The 15,791-nt window shown below is 46.6% G+C and overlaps 1 protein-coding gene and 1 non-coding gene across 2 annotated transcripts in view; both read left to right on the top strand.

Moving 5' to 3' along the window:
- The window catches only part of MLLT1 (MLLT1 super elongation complex subunit), a 132,531-nt gene that overhangs the window by 20,740 nt on the left and 96,000 nt on the right, over window positions 1-15,791 (top strand). The gene's annotated exons all lie outside the window — the stretch shown is intronic.
- TRNAK-CUU (transfer RNA lysine (anticodon CUU)) lies at window positions 2,646-2,718 on the top strand. Its single transcript has one exon. It is a non-coding gene; the product is annotated as a tRNA-Lys (tRNA).

Here is a 15,791-nt window from a genome sequence, read left to right on the forward strand (position 1 = left end):
ATGCACCTGGCCTCCTTCCACTAGGTGTCAGTAACATCCCCCCAATCACGTCGACCATAAAGGTCTCTAGACATTGCCCAATATCCCCGGTTGAGAACCACTGGGTTAGGATCTGGTGAGTTAGGGCAGCCTGTGAATATCCAAGCGGAGATTTCCAGGAAGCCGATGGTTCTGTAATTCTGGCACTCAGGCAGCATGGGAGCAGGTGAGATCTCCCCTCCTCCACCCTGCCCCAGGAACAGGTTGGAGTGAGAAGAGGGAGCCAGGACTGGGGGTGGGGGGCAGTCACAGGTCCAAGGAAGAGAATGGATCAAGCGGAAGAACGAATCTGGCAGGCGCACAAGCCGTTGAGATCAGCCATCAGCTCCTTTTTTTTTTTTTTTTGGCTGGCTTTCGGGATCTTAGTTCCCCAACCAGGGATCGAACCTGGGCCCTCGGCAGTGGGAGCGAAGAGTCCTAACCACTGGACCGCCAGGGAATTCCCAGCCATCAGTTTTAGAAGCATCAGCTGCTTTGGGAAGCCATTGTGAGGGGGAGGGGCATTTAAATGGGGTGTCAGCAATGAAAATGATGTTGTGCATTCATTTTTATTGACATGGAAAGAGTCCCATGGTGTATTTTTTTAAATTATTGGAGTGAAACATACATTCAGTAAAGAGCAAACATCTTAACTGTACAGCCCAGTGAATTTGTTTTTTAGATGGGTGTACACCCGAGTAACCATCACCCCGTCCAAGATCTAGAAAGTTCCTCCGTGTCCCTTCTCAGTCAATACATCCTGGACATCCCAAGATAGCACCATTTGATTCCCTTGATGTGATTTGTAAGGGGGAAAACAAGCAGGTAATAAGACAATGCTGACACCACAATCTCATTGTTGCATATGTATGTGGGTGGGACCACACACCCCTAGACTAGATGCTAAGAGTCTGTGAGTGGAGGGGTTCAGGTAATTTTTATTTTCTTCTTTTTATTCATTTGTGGGTCATATCATGAGCATGTTGTGCTTTTTTAAAAATTGAGGTGAAGGACTTCCCTGGTGGCGCAGTGGTTAAGAATCCTCCTGCCAATGCAGGGGACTCGGGTTCGAGCCCTGGTCTGGGAAGATCCCACATGCTGCGGAGCAACTAAGCCCATGGGCCACAACTACTGAGCCTGTGCTCCAGAGCCCGCGAGCCACAACTACTGAAGCCCGCATGCCACAACTACTGAGGCTGCATGCCTAGAGCCCGTGCTCCGCAACAAGAGAAGCCACCGCAATGAGGAGCCCACGCACCACAAGGAAGAGTAACCCCCACTCGCCGCAACTAGAGAAAGCCTGCGCACAGCAATGAAGACCCAACGCAGCCAAAAATAAAATTAATTAATTAATTAATTAATAAAAAATAGTTAAGGGGTGGTGGAGTAAGGGGAGAGAGTCCTGGGTTCAATCTCTACCCCACTACTTATTTCCTGGGGTCTTGGGTGAGGATCTGAACGTTTCATAACTGCATTCTCCTCACCCGACAAATGGGGAGAATCCTCTTCTGGTCAAGTGATTAGGTACATCATAAAAGTCTCTCTCTGTTACTTTACCCCCTACAGACACACACACACACACACACACACACACACACACACACACGCTCAAAAAATGCAGTCCATCTGGTAGACCATGCCTTTAAAATTCGGTATTCATGACAGGAACACAATAAAAAATGGTGGGAAACCATGAGGGTTTCTAAACTTAAGTCATTCAAATGTGTGCTAGCTATACAATCATGAATAATTTTATTCTAAATCCCCTCATTTAAAACATTTACATACATTTATTTTAAAATAGAAAATTTAAATGACTGCCATACATGGAAAAATGGAATGACATACCAGAAATTGAATAAAAAAGTACAGTGAAAGCAAAACACTGTTTTTAAGTGGGGGGAGAGGAGCCCCACTTCTCCATATGCTCCTGGTAAGCTGCCCTAGATAGTCACAGCTGACTGCCTCAAAATGCCAGAACCATCAACTAAGCCCATCAGACCCCTGACCCATTTCTGCCAGTTTCTCAATGAGGCCACAACTCCATCACCCAAAACCACAACTCTGTACATTCCTATTCTTTACGTTCTCCCTTCCCTGTCCAAGTTGGTTTAAAGTCAACTCTATTGAAGTATAATGTCCATTTAATAAAATGTATCCATTTTAAGTGTACAGTTTGATGGGTTTTGACAAATCCATGGTGTCACCATTACCCCAGTCAATACAGAGAATATCTCCATCACCCCCAGAAGAATCCCCTGGGTCCCTTTGCAGTCAACCCCCATCCCATCCTCATCCCCAAACAACCATTGATCCGATTTTCTGTCACTCTAGATTAGATTTCTCTTCACTAGAATTTCATATAAATGGAACCATATAGTATGTAGTCTTTTGTGGCTGGCTTCTTTCATTCAGCATGATGTTTTTGAGATTCACTCGTGCCTTTGTGTATATTCATTGATTCATTCATTCCTCTTCATGGCTGAATAATATTCCATTGTATGGATGTACCAGAGTTGATCTGTTCTGGACATCTGGGTTGTTTCCAGTTTGGGGCTATTACAAATAAAGCTACTCTGAACATTGGTGTATAAGACTGTGTGGGGAAAAAAAAGAAAAGAGGGAATTCCCTGGCAGTCCAGTGGTTAGGACTCTGCACTCTTACTGCCAAGGGCCCAGGTTCAATCCCTGGTCGGGGAACTAAGATCCCACAAGCCATGGTGTGGCCAAAAAAGAAAAAGAAAAGAGAACTGAACTTTACCAAAAAAAAAAAAAAAAAAGATTTTGTGTGAGCATACATTTTTGCTTCTCATGGGTAAATACCAAACGTGGAATGGCTAGATCATATGGGAAGTGTGTATTTAACTTGGGAAGAAACTGCCACATCATTTTCCAAAGCAGCTGCACCATTTTACATGCCTAACAGCAACGTCTGAGAATTCCAGTTGCTCCACGTCCTCAATATCGTTTTGTATGGACGAGTTACTGTTTTAAAATCTTAGTTCTTCCAGCAGGTGGTGTAGTGATATTTCATGGTGGTTTTCCTGTTCATTTTCCCAATGACTAATGCTTTTGAGCATCTTTTCATGTGCCTTGTGGCCATCTCTATGTCTTCTTTTGCAAAGTATCTGTTCCAAACCCTTTGCCATTTTGTTTGTCTTTTTTTTTTTTTTTTTTTTTTGGCCGCACCAGGTGGCTTGTGGGATCTTAGTTCCCTGACGGGGGATCAAACCCATGCCCCCTGCAGTGGAAGCGTGGAGTCCTAACCACTGGACCGCCAAGGAATTCCCTTGTCTTCTTCTTATAGAGTTGTAAGGGTTCTTTATGTGTTCTGGCAATAAGCCCTTTGTCAGATATATGTATTCCAAATACCTTCTTCCAGTTAATGGTGTGCCTTTTCATTTCTTAAATGGTCCTCCTCAAATCTTGAGATGCTTCAGTTGTGCCAGAAGTCATGGTCCTTCATAAGCAAAATTCCCTGTATTCTCAATGTCTTCAGAGATCATTCTCTTTACCTTCTCGCCCTAACAGATGCCTGGCTCTTTCCCAAGGACCAGAAGCTCTTAAGTCGTGGCTATTTTTTCTCCAACTCTTTGCACTTTTGTGCCTCTTGTGATGAAGTGGGTGTCTTTGCCCCATCGTTGCGCCTAACTCTTCCCTCAAACTCTGCAGCTTCGAATCTCAGGCCATCAAACAATTCTCTCTACTAACTGTCCTTGCTGCTTTGTCCATCAACCCTCAGGTCACCCCCTCCTGTACTATTTTCCCTTCTGGTTCTTTTCTTTTTTAAAAAATTTATTTATTTATGGCTGTGTTGGGTCTTCGTTTCTGTGCGAGGGCTTTCTCTAGTTGCGGCGAGCGGGGGCCACTCTTCATCGCGGTGCGCGGGCCTCTCACTATGGCGGCCTCTCTTGTTGTGGAGCACAGGCTCCAGACGCGCAGGCTCAGTAGTTGTGGCTCACGGGCCCAGTTGCTCCGCGGCATGTGGGATCTTCCCAGACCAGGGCTCGAACCCGCGTCCCCTGCATTGGCAGGCGGACTCCCAACCATTGCGCCACAAGGGAAGCCCCTGGTTCTTTTCTTGAAAACTCCTCTGGGCATAATTCTTAGTGACCTCAGCATCCACGTGGGCCAGGGTTTCCCAACTTCGGCACTGTTGACATTTGGAGCCACGTCATTCTTGCTTGTGGGGTCTGCCCTGTGCATTGTGGGATTTTGAACAACGTCCCTGACTCCTACCCACCCAATGCCAGTAGAAAACCCACCACTCCTAAGTGTGACAACCAAAAATGTCTCTAGATGTGATCAAGTGTCCCCCGGGGGGCAGACTCGCCCTTGATGGAGAACCACGGAGCTTGATGATCCTTCCGGGTGTGTGACTTTCAAATCCTTTAACTCTTCTCTCCCAGTGACCTCGTCCTCCCCTCTACCTCAGCCTCCAGCTCTCATGGTCTTATTTTAGGGAATCTATTTATTTATTTATTTATTTATTTATTTTTGGCTGCATTGGGTCTTCGTTGCTGCACGCAGGCTTTCTGTAGTTGCGGCGAGCGGGGGCTACTCTTCATTGCGGTGCACGGGCTTCTCATTGCGGTGGCTTCTCTTGCTGTGGAGCACGGGCTCTAGGTGCACGGGCTTCAGTAGTTGTGGCACATGGGCTCAGTAGTTGTGGCTCACGGGCTCTAGAGCACAGGCTCAGTAGTTGTGGCGCACAGGCTTATTTGCTCTGCGGCATGTGGGATCTTCCCGGACCAGGGCTCGAACCCGTGTTCCCTGCATTGGCCTGCGGATTCTTAACCACTGTGCCACCAGGGAAGTCCCTCTCATGGTCTTATTTTAGACCTTGACGTGTACAGAAATTGCATCCCTTTCCGTATTCTCAAACACTCCACTCATTGACCCACTCTTCTTTTCTTTCCATCTCACTTCTTTTGGTGTTCCTGTTCAAGCAATCCTTTAGCTCTGCTAGAACCTGTCATCCATGGATCATTGCCCCCTTCCCCTGTGCCCTCACCCAGTTTAGAGCCATGGTCTGTCATTACAATCCCTCCTTGACATATACCCTCAACCCCCTCCTCTATCTCTTCCTTCATTCCACTGACCTGGCCGGACTTAGTTAAAGCCAACCCTCCATCCACTCCTCACCTGTACCTGGGCAGTCTCGCACACAGCTGCGCCGACTGGTCTCCCTTGAGACTCTAGACCTCTAATCTGCTGCTCAGCACTACCACATCCCCCAGTCCCTTCACTCACCAACTCTCTCATAGGCTAATGTCCTACCCTTCCATCTCCCCTCAAGCCTCTCCCTTCCTCCTGACTCTCAGCTCTGGACCTCACCTCCTACCTTCTGCGAAAACAAAGCCACAGGAGAGAACTTCCATGGCATCCCAGAACACCTACCCATGTCCCTTCATCTGGGCTGTCAGCGTTACCTTCTTCTTTGTTACTGTGACGGAGCTGTCCGTGCTCCCGGCCAAGGTCAACTTTCCACCTACGCCCTGGATTCCATTCCACTCGAGGCCATAGCTCTAACAAGTCTCTGCTTTCTCTCATAACAGCAGATGTCCTCTCTCTCCTCCATTATTGCCATTAGCTTATAGACATGTGATAATTTCTGTGAGATATATACATATATATATCTCTCACATCTTCTCTATCCACTCCTCTGTCGATGGGCACTTAGGTTGCTTCCACATCTTGGCTGTTGTGAATAGTGCTGCCGTGAACACTGGGGTGCGTGGATCTTTTTGAATTAGAGTTTTGTCTGGATATATGCCCAGGAGTGGGATCGCTGGATCATATGGTAGCTCTATTTTTAGTTTTCTGAGGAACCTCCATACTGTTCTCCATAGTGGCTGAACCAACTTACATTCTGGGGGGAGGGGCACAATTTAACCCGTAACCCAGCCTTTGAGAGGGGGCTGGGAAGGGACAGGCAGAGTCTCTCCCTGTGGACCACAGTGATCTCAGCTTTGATGCTGGAGAGAAACGTTGGCCTTTGGGGCTAGATTTACAAGTCTGAATCTTTTGCACCTTAAAATTTGGCAGAAATCCCAGCTGGCAATATGTCTCCCCAGTTTTGTCACCATTCCCCTGCAGATGAATAACAGAAGGTGCGCGAAAAAGGTTAATCTCAGAATAACCATTGGGGGTTAATGGATTTCGGAAGACAAGGCACTGAAAGATACATTTCACAGAACTTTCTCATTTGAGGGAGGGACAGGACAGAGGTTTGGTTAAGGAGATACTTCCAAGTTAGTTGTCAGATTGAGCAAAGAAAAATGCAGAATGCCCATTTCGATGTGAATTTCAGATACACAAGGAATCAGGTTTTAGTGTAAGTCCATCCCATGCAATATAGAGGACACACTCATGCTAAAAATTATTCACTGTTTATCTGAAATTCAAATTTAATTGGGCATCCTGCATTTTATCTGGCAACCCTTTTCCAAACGAATAATGGAGTTAAGCCACGTTAGAAAGCTATTGTGATGGAGTTTTTGAAACTTTGAGGCCACTTCAGGGTGTGGGTGAAGCAGAAACGGTTCACAACACACACTGACCCCAATGAAAACCCAGTGCGACTCTTACAGGGTGCAACCCCCCCTTTCCCCCTCTGAGGTGACCACTTCTCTGGATTTGGTGTTCACCATTCCTTTGCTTTTTTTAAAGCATTTTATCACATATGCATGTCCCCCTAAACCTAAGGCAACATTAAAAATATTGGCCAGATCTTAACCCTTTAGCTGCTGGGTCGTGAAGAAGTCCGTAGGGTCACAGGGGCAAAGCCAGGGTGCTCAGGAACGTGCTGGAGTGAGGGAGGCTGGGAGCAGCGGCTACCTACCAACCAGTTTTGCCATATTTTATCAACTGGCACATTCATACAGAGGTGTGCCTGCTGGGTAGCAGCCCTGCCCTAAATACTATTTGTTGAATGTAGCCTTATTTTTTTTTTAATCATTCTATAAACAGATATACTGTTTTATGACATGGTTTAATTTCTTTCTTTTGTTTTTTGTTTTGGCCCAGCACGATCTTGTTGGGAGTCATTCTCATTAATGCATGTCCCTGCTGTTCATTACTTTATGTGTCATCCATTGAATGACTACCCCACCATTTATTCATCTAGTCTACAGTTCAGGAATATTCCAGGGTTTTGCTATGGCTAGCAGGGCTGCTCTGAATAATCTTGTACATGAAATCTGGATCCACGTGTCAGAGTTTCTCAGGGGGACGTAAATCTGGGAAGGGAGTTCCCAATCGTAGGATCCATTCATTTTCAGCTTTACTGGACGTGTCACAAAGATTCAAGCTCCCTTTCCACCAGGCAAGGTTGTTCCTGGGGAGCAGCTGCTGTGCCAGAGACTACATTTCCCAGCTTCCCTTGCAGCTAGTTGAGGTCATATGACTTGTTTTGACCAATAGAAAGTACGCCAAAGTGACGTGTGTTCTGGACTGAGATGGTTAAGGATGCAGTGTGTCTTCCTTATGCTGTCCTTTCCTGCTAGGGCTGCTCTGAAAGCTACATGCCGGGCGGGTGGAAGCCACATGTTGGGAATGGAGGCATCACAGACGGAAGGAGCCTGGACCACTTGACAGACTGCCTTCCAGGGTAGAAGCACACACTCAGTGGATTTAGCTTATGTAAGAAATAAACTTTCACTCTTAAGATACCAAGATCTGCTGTATTTTCTTATTCCAGCAATTGACTGACCCTGCCCAGTAATATATTAGATCATGTTAAATTGTTTTCCGAAATGGTTGCCCACCTCACATTTCTCTCAGTGAGGGATGAGCGTTTCCTTGCTTCTCATTCTCACCAATGCTTTTTTTTTTTTTAATATTTTATTTATTTATTTATTTATTTATGGCTGTGTTGGGTCTTCGTTTCTGTGCGAGGGCTTTCTCCAGTTGCGGCAAGTGGGGGCCATTCTTCATCGCAGTGCGCGGGCCTCTCACTATCGCGGCCTCTCTTGTTGCGGAGCACAGGCTCCAGACGCGCAGGCTCAGCAATTGTGGCTCACGGGCCCAGTCGCTCCGCGGCATGTGGGATCCTCCCAGACCAGGGCTCGAACCCGTGTCCTCTGCATTGGCAGGCAGATTCTCAACCACTGCGCCACCAGGGAAGCCCCTCACCAATGCTTTTAATTTGCCAACTTTATTTTTATTTTTATTTTTTCTTTTCTGGCCGCGCCACAGTTTGCGGGATCTTAGTTCCCCGACCAGGGATTGAACCCAGGCCCTCGGCAGTGAGACCATGGAGTTCTAACCACTGAACCACCAGGGAATTCCCTTAATTTGCCAACTTAAAAAGAAAAACTTTTTATCTTGAAACATTTCTGTTGCAACAGAAAAGTTGCAAGAAGAGTTCAATGAACTGCGGAGTACCTTTCACCCAAATTTACCAATCACTAACATTTTGCCATTTTCCCCTCCCCCCTCTCTATTTTGTTTTTAATTTATTTTTATTTTTGGCTGTGTTGGGTCTTCGTTTCTGTGCGAGGGCTTTCTCCAGTTGCGGCAAGCGGGGGCCACTCTTCATTGCGGTGCGCGGGCCTCTCATTATCGCGGCCTCTCTTGTTGCGGAGCACAGGCTCCAGACGCGCAGGCTCAGTAGTTGTGGCTCACGGGTCCAGTTGCTCCGCGGCATGTGGGATCTTCCCAGACCAGGACTCGAACCCGTGTCCCCTGCATTGGCAGGCAGATTCTCAACCACCGCGCCACCAGGGAAGCCCATCCGCCCCCCCCCCCCGTTTTTGAAGAACTATTTCAAAGCAGCTCGTGAGCATCATGTCCCTTCACCCCTAAATATTTAAGCATGTATCTCCTAAGAACTAGGCCACTCTCTTACGTAACCACGATTCATTTATCAAATTCAGAAAATTTCCACAGATATAATAGTATTATCTAATAAACAGTCCGTATTCAAAGTTCACCAATTGCCCAGTCACGTCCTTCAGGGCCTTGGGCATTTTCAGACTTTAAATTTTTGCCCCTCTGCACCTGTAACCACGATTTATTTAAACATCATCTTTAGATGAACTCACTCTTCAAAAACGTAATTACATACATTTATTTCAGGAGGCAATTTTACATTGCTCCCCTAAATGGAAAGCTAGAAAAGTAAGCAAGTAGAAAGCAACTCTAAAAGCTTATACTAGTGTATATGCACACACACACACACACACACACACACACATCTCAAGAAAGGGAAGTTAAAGGCCAAAATGCTAATAATACTGAGGATATATCTGGGTAGTTAGGGTCCTCATATTTTCTTCTATTTTTAAATTTGTGATAGTAAGTTGCTTTTCTTTTTTAAAATACTGTACTGTTAAAATATGTCTTAGAAATTTAAATTGCACTGATTTCAATATTCATGATTGTGAGCTCTTGATCAAGCTTTGTATGTTCCATATATATATATTTTTTAAAAACCTAATTATTAAATGAAGAACCCCAAAACAAAACAAAACAAAAATAAATGCTTGGGACTTCCCTGGTGGCACAGTGATTAAGAATCTGCCTGCCAATGCAGGGGACACAGGTTTGAGCCCTGGTCCGGGAAGATCCCAGGTGCCCCAGAGCAACTAAGCCAGTGCGCCACAACTACTGAGCCTGCACTCTAGAGCCCGCGAGCCACAACTACTGAGCCCGTGTGCCACAACTACTGAGCCCGTGTGCCACAACTACTGAAAGCCCGAGTGCCTAGAGCCTGTGCTCTGCAACAAGAGAAGCCAGCACAATGAGAAGCCCATGCACTGCAACGAAGAGTAGCCCCCACTCACTGCAACTAAAGAAAGCCCACGCGCAGCAACGAAGACCCAATGCAGCCAAAAATAAATAAATAAATAAATTTATTTTTAAAAATAAAAAATAACAAATAAAATAAAATAAAATAAAATGTGTTAGTTTCAGATGTACAGCACAGTGGTTCAGATATATGTATATATATGTATATTCTTTTCCCTTATAGGTTATTACGAAATATTGAGTATAGTTCCCTGTGCTATACAGTAGGTCTTGTTGTTTAACTTTTATATATAGTAGTGTGTATCTGTTAATCCTAAACTCCTAGTTTATCCCTCTCCCCTTTCCCCTTTGGTAACCATAAGTATGTTTTCTAGATTCCACATATAAGCAATATCATATAGTATTTGTCTTTGTCTGGCTTACTTCACTTGTGATAATCTCTAGGTCCATCCCTGTTGCTGTAAATGGCATTATTTCATACTTTTAAAAAATATTTTATTTATTTATTTATTTATTTTGGTTGTGTCTGGTCTTAGTTGCAAGCACACGGGATCTTCATTGAGGCACATGGGATCTTTTTGTTGTGGCACATGGGCTCTTTGTTGTGGCATTCGGGCTTCTCTCTAGTTGTGGCGTGCAGGTTTTCTCTTCTCTAGTTGTGGTGCATGGGCTCCAGAGTGCATGGGCTCTATAGTTTGCGGCACTAGGGCTCTCTAGTTGAGACGCACAAGCTCAGTAGTTGTGGCACGTGGGCTTAGTTGCCCCGTGGCAAGTGGGATCTTAGTTCCCCGACCAGGGATTGAATCCACGTCCCCTGCATTGGAAGGTAGATTCTTTACCACTGGACCACCAGGGAAGTCCCTCATTCTTTTTTATGGCTGAGTAATATTCCATTGTATATCTGTATACCACATCTTCTTTATCCATTCCTCTGTTGATGGACATTTAGGTTGATTCCATATCCTGGCTATTGTAAATAGTGCTGCAATGAACATTGGGGTGCATGCATCTTTTGGAATTGGAGTTCCCTCCAGATATATGCCCAGGAGTGGATTGCAGGATCATGTGGTAGTTCTATTTTAAGTTTTTAAGGAGCCTCCATACTGTTCTCCATAGTGGCTGTCAATCACGCTGTTTTAAAAAATCAATACGGAGAAGCCAAAAGGTGATATTAAATTTCTAGCCCAGAAGGGGAGACCAAGAATTGTTAGAGAGGCTCTGAAGATACACTAGCATCCAACTGAGCTTTTCTCATTGGCTGAATCAGCCAGAAAGAGACATCAGAAGATACTGTCTTGGGACTTCCCTGGTGGTCCAGTGGTTAAGACTGCACGCTTCCATTTCAGGGGGCATGGGTTTGATCCCTTGTCAGGGAACTAAGATACCGCATGCCACATGGTGAGGCCAAAAATAAAATACTAACTTTCTCATAATGGGATCCAATGTTCTTTAAGGCCATAAAGGAGTGCATGTCCCACACTTTGGGGAACATTGTCTCCTCCTTGTGTGTGACTCTGGGGCAGGTCACTTCAACCTTTGAGAGCCTCCGTTCTCTCCTCTTGAAGTGGGAAGGCACATCGCCCATTTGAGGGGCAGGGACCTTGGTGATTAAGAACAGTTACTTTGTTTTGTTTTGTTTTTTCGCCACACCATGAAGCTTGCTGGATCTTAGTTCCCTGACCAGGGATCAAACCTGGATCCTGGCAGTGGAAACACCAAGTCCTAACCACTGGACCACCAGGGAATTCCCTAAGAACAGTTACTTGTTTTTGTTTTTTGTTTTTCCTTTTTTTTTTTTTTATTTGGTTGCACCAGGTCTTAGTTGTGGCTCGCGGGCTCCTTAGTTGTGGCATGCGAACTCTTAGTTGTGGCATGCATGTGGGATCTAGTTCCCTGGCCAGGGATCGAACCTGGGCCCCCTGCGTTGGGAGCTCGGAGTCTTAACCACTGTGCCACCAGGGAAGTCCCAGAACAGAACTTTGGAGACCCAGGTTTAGTTCCGCACCCTGGAGCTCCTGGGGTATCTGAGACAATGAAATGAGATAATGCTTAGCACAGTGATTAGAACTGCTAATAAACATTAGCCCAGCACTGGCCGGTAGAAATCTTATGTGACCTACATGTGCAACTTAAAATTTTCTAGTAGCCACATCTTGGAAAGTAAAGAGGGAACAGCTAACATGAATTCTAATGACGACATGATGCTCAGTGAAATAAGCCAGGCACCAAAAAAAGACAAGTACTAAATGATTCCACTTATAGGAGGTCCTAGAGGAGTCCAATTCATGCACACAGGAAGTAGATGGTGGGGGCCGGGGGCTGGGGGAGGGGGACAGAGTTTCATTTTTACAAGATGGAGAGTTCTGGAGGTGGATGGTGGGGCTGGTTGTCCAACAATGTGAATGTACTTAATGCCACTGAGCTGTACACTTAAAAACGGTTAAGATGGCAAGTGTTATGTTCTGTGTATTTTCCCATGGTTAAAAGTAGGAATAAAACTTAAAAGAATTATAGTGAAGAAGGCTTCAAAATATGGTAGGCTGTTAATGGCATTTTTTTTTTAAGTTTTCTTTTTTTTTTTTTTAATTAATTAATTTATTTATTTTTGGCTGTGTTGGGTCTTCGTTTCTGTGCGAGGGCTTTCTCTAGTTGCGGCAAGCGGGGGCCACTCTTCATCGCGGTGCGCGGGCCTCTCACTATCGCGGCCTCCCTTGTTGCGGAGCACAGGCTCCAGACGCGCAGGCTCAGTAGCTGTGGCTCACGGGCCTAGTTGCTCCGCGGCATGTGGGATCTTCCCAGACCAGGGCTCGAACTCGTGTCCCCTGCATTAGCAGGCAGATTCTCAACCACTGCGCCACCAGGGAAGCCCTGTTAATGGCATTTTAAGTGAAAAAATTAGGAACGACATACAACGACACCCAAATCTTTGTAAAAATAATAATAATAATAATACGAATGATTGTTTAAGCCGAAAACCCTAACGCTAACCCAATATTAACAGCAGTTACCTCTGGACTGTAAGATTATCAGCGAGTTTCATTTTCTCTTGTCAGCTCTTTGTCAGTCTCCTCACCGCCCCACTGGCATCTACCTCCCACCCTTTCAAGCCCCATGGGAGCTGATCTGGGGTGAGATGCCCATGTCCATCATGGACAAAGTCCCATCCGCTGCTTCACTTCCGATGAGGTGAGGTCCCCATTCCCATCCCCCACCACGCTGTCAAGTCCATCCTCATCCCCAAACCCATCCCAACGTTGTTCTCCAACTCACCCCCAACGATGTCCCCGTCCCCGTCCCCACTTCCATCCCCAACGCCTTCCATTTCCAATGCTGCCTTTAGCCTCATCTCCAGTCCCAACTCAGCCTCCACCCTCCACCCCAACCTGATCCCCAGGCCAGTTCCCAACCCTGTATCCATTCTTATCCCCAATTCCATCCTCGTGTCTATCTCAACCTCAATTTAGTTCAGCCCCAGCCCTCATCCCGCTAACCCTCTTCAGTGAGTAGATGATTGGTTCCCTCCAAATGTCCACATCCTCGTTACCAAAACCTGGGAATATGTCACCTTCCACGGCAAAGGTGTCATTGAATTGAGGATCTTGAGAGGAGGATATTGTCTCGCATTGTCCTCGTGGACCCAGTGTCATCACAAGGGTCTTTTCTTAATTTTAATATGTATTTATTTATTTATCTGGCTGCACCAGGTCTTAATTGCGGCATGCAGGATCTAGTTCCCTAACCAGGGATCGAAGCCAGCCCCCCTGCATTGGGAGCACGGAGTCTTAGCCACTGGACCACCAGGGAAGTCCCCATCACAAGGGTCTTTATAAGTAGGTCCAGATCAGAGAAAAGGGGTAAGATGATGGCATCAAAAGGATGGATGATGCATTTTGGTTTTCTTTTCTTTTTTTTTTTTGGTCTGCGATGGGTCTTCGTTGCTGCACTTGGGCTTCTCATTGCGGTGGCTTCTCTTGTTGCGGAGCATGGGCTGTAGGCGCACAGGCTTCAGTAGTTGTGGCACACGGGCTCAGTAGTTGTGGCTCGCGGGCTCTAGAGCGCAGGCTCAGTAGTTGTGGTGCACGGGCTTAGTTACTCCGGGGCATGTGGCATCTTCCCGGACCAGGGCTCGAACCACTGTCCCCTGCATTGGCAGGTGGGTTCTTAACCACTGCGCCACCAGGGAAGTCCCGGATGATGCACTTTGAAGATGGAGGAAGGGGCCATGAGCCAAGGAATGCAGGCAGCCCCTAGAAGCTAGAGAAAGCCAGGATGTGGATTCTTCCCTGGAGCCTCCAGAAGGAGCCAGCCCTGCCCACACCTGGGTTTTTGCCCCATAGGACACCTTCCGAACTCCTGATCTCCAGAACCGTACAATAGTAAATGCGTGTCGTCTCAAGCCACTGTTTGTGCTAATTTGTTGCAGCGGCCATGGAGACGCGTCACCGCTCCACCCAAGCTCTGGCCCTTCATACCTGCTTGCTGATAGATGACGAGCACCACCCCCTCAGCACCCACACACCTGTCTCACCGTCCCGTTGCTCCTGTGCGCGTGGGCAGTACAGGATGATTTCCCAAACTCCAGGCCGGGCTGGGCGTGGGCACCTGTTACCACCTTGCTTCCGGCTGCTAAACCCTTAAGCAAGATCCAGGAGAGCCAGATCCTGATGGCTGTGTCCTCGCCCAGATTTGACTAGGGAGGGACATAGGAGGCCGTCTGCTCCCAGCTGGGCTGGGAGAGGCTGGGGTGGCAGCGGTGGCAGTGTGTGTGTGTGTTTTAATATTTATTTTTTTATTTGGCCGTTCCGGGTCTTAGTTGCAGCACATGGGATCTTTAGCTGCCTTGCGGCGTGTGAGATCTAGTTCCCTGACCAGGGATCGAACCCGGGCCCCCTGCATTGGGAGCCCGGAGTCTTAGCCACTGGACCACCAGGGAAGTCCCAGTGGTGTGTGTTTGCTCTCCTGGTCCACCTGGGGGAGGAATTTGGGGCCAGGGCTATGGCTACAGGTGGGTTTTTTGCTGATCTAGGGGAGTACAGAGCCAGGTCGATCTTTTAATTCAGGCTCTGGAAACTTCTGTCACCTCTAAACGTGATGTCTTTCTCATCCCTCCAGAGGATCTCGAAGGCGGCTCTCTGCGTACTTGGAAGGGTGTGAACATGGAAGCATTTTACACCTTGTAGATCAGGGATCCCCAACCCCCAGGCCGTGGTCCATGGCCTGTTAGGAACTGGTCCACGAAACTGGTTCCTGTTGCCAAAAAGGTTGGGGACTGCTGTTGTAGATGATGATGGCGATGATGATGGTTTAATAGCCTCTTTTTATTCAGTGCCAGCTCTGGGCTGAGGCCTCAGCCTACACAACCTCAGTAGTTCCCAAGTTTCGAATTTACAGACGACCCTCGGGGTTTTCCTATATCCACCCCCCACCGAAACTCTTATTTACTTAAGATATTTTGTCAAATTTAAAAACCTAAATCAATTACTTTAAAAAAATGTGGTAAAATATACATAAAATGTAAAATACATTATACATACATACATGAAATGTACCATCTAACCTTTTTTTTTTTTTTAAATTAATTAATTTATTTTTGGCTGTGTCGGGTCTTCGTTTCTGTGCGAGGGCTTTCTCTAGTTGCGGCAAGCGGGGGCCACTCTTCATCGCGGTGCGCGGGCCTCTCACTATCGCGGCCTCTCTTGTTGCGGAGCACAGGCTCCAGACGCGCAGGCTCAGCAGTTGTGGCTCACAGGCCCAGCTGCTCCACGGCATGTGGGATCCTCCCAGACCAGGGCTCGAACTCGTGTCCCCTGCATTAGCAGGCAGACCCTCAACCACCGCGCCACCAGGGAAGCCCCATCTTAACCATTTTTAATTCTTAAAGCCCGCGTGCAGCAACGAAGACCCAACACAGCCAAAAATAAATAAATAAATTTATTTTAAAAAATGAAATAAATAAATACCATGTAAATAATATCAAGACAGTCTAGCTGGATACTGTTGCCTGCTGAAGGGCTTTTTAA

Source organism: Balaenoptera acutorostrata, chromosome 2 (genome assembly GCF_949987535.1).
Source record: "Balaenoptera acutorostrata chromosome 2, mBalAcu1.1, whole genome shotgun sequence".
Taxonomy (NCBI): domain Eukaryota; kingdom Metazoa; phylum Chordata; class Mammalia; order Artiodactyla; family Balaenopteridae; genus Balaenoptera; species Balaenoptera acutorostrata.